Source organism: Mirounga angustirostris, unplaced genomic scaffold (genome assembly GCF_029215605.1).
Source record: "Mirounga angustirostris isolate CCGP_5_RB_7025 unplaced genomic scaffold, mMirAng1.0.hap1 SCAF_8, whole genome shotgun sequence".
NCBI lineage: Eukaryota > Metazoa > Chordata > Mammalia > Carnivora > Phocidae > Mirounga > Mirounga angustirostris.
In genome coordinates this window covers 67038007-67039524 of record NW_026991716.1, presented here as the reverse complement: position 1 = coordinate 67039524, position 1518 = coordinate 67038007, and the positions used below count along the sequence as shown (strand labels likewise).

At 42.9% G+C, this 1518-nt stretch overlaps 1 pseudogene; it reads right to left on the bottom strand.

Annotated features, from left to right (window-relative positions):
• Positions 1-211: 211 nt before the first annotated feature.
• On the bottom strand, positions 212-1226 carry LOC123837020 (annexin A2-like; annotated as a pseudogene).
• Between the last annotated feature and the right edge of the window lie 292 nt (positions 1227-1518).

The window sequence follows — 1518 nt, the reverse complement described above, 5'->3', positions numbered from 1 at the left end:
CTTGGATGTTCATTTCTTTGGCTCAAAGGAAAGACTAGATGTGAGAAGCAGGCAGTGCTTAGGCAACTGAAATAAGCCTGGGGAGGGGGCAGTGTGAACATCATCCTCACAGGAATGGGTACAAGGGGACTGTTAGTCACAAGTTACTTTCTAGAACTGTTAGCTGGAAACAAAGGAGCACTCCTCCTGGATGCTCATGCCATCATGGGCCTCAGTCATCCTTACCAGAAAGGTATAAGCAGCACTTTCTGGTAGGCTCCCTTGGTGTCTTACTGGATACGGTAGTTCAGGGAGTTGTCATAGTCTCTCTTGAATTTAGACCTAATTTTTAACATGTCTGCTTTACTGCAAGAGACCATGATTCTAATCAGGACTTTATTGCAAGTCTCCTTGCCTTTCATGGAGTTGTACAATTGCTCAGCAAAATACAGGGGCTTGTTCTGAATGCACTGGACCAGTTCAGGAAAGCATCTTCCAGGTCTCCTTTGGCCTCCTTCTTGATGCTCTCCAGCATGTCATAAGGGCTGTAGCTCTTATACCTGCCAAATACTTTCTGGAGGTGACACACTGTCTGCTCGGTCACAATGCTGATCCACTTGGGCACATTAGTTCTTTTCCTCTTCACCCCATCATCATAGAGATCCCAGGCATCTTGGTCAATCAGTACATAATCAATGACAGAGCCATCTTCTGCTCTTTTACCCTTTTCGAGGGCAACCATCAGCTTGCAGAAGTCATCAGGTATGTCAGAAATGATGTCCTTCTCCAGATCAGTCTTGTACATTTCCTTGTAGACTCTGTTAATTTCCTGAAGCTCCTGGTTGGTATTTGAGCGGATGATCCCAGTGAGGGACTCCTCATCAGTTCCCAGCCTCATGATGGCTTTCAGTTGAGAAGCATTGTACAGAGCAGATGTTTTCAATAAGCCCAAACTCACAGTCTCCAGGTGGCTGGACAAGGCTGACTTCAGTACTGATGCAAGTTCCTTTTCGGTCCTTCTCCGGTAGGTGAAGGCAATATCCTGTCTCTCTTCACTGCTGTGGTTGATCAAATGTTGACAATGATGAGCTCATCCACATCTTTGCTCTTGATGGCCGTTTCAGTGTTCAAGCATCACACTCAGCATTCAAATTCGTGTATGCTTTAACTGACCCGTGTGCACTTGAGGGCGTGGAGTGATCATCCTCCAAGCTGAGCTTGCAGAGAATTTTGTGAACAGTAGACATTTTGAAAGAAAGTGAGCCAGATGCTGAGAGCTGCAAGCGTCCCCAGCTGTGGAACCACTGCACATTTTACTTTTATATGCATATTATATACATACAACAGCATAGCACAAAATGTATAGTTAGTATATTTTTATATGTAAATACATATAGAACATTTATATATTTTATACATATATACACACACATTAGAAATGTAGAACAAATAGAAATGTACACCAAAAATACACATTTCTCAGGAATGAGAAAAAAATGTAGTATTTCTATATGCAACAACATGAATGTGTCTCCACAT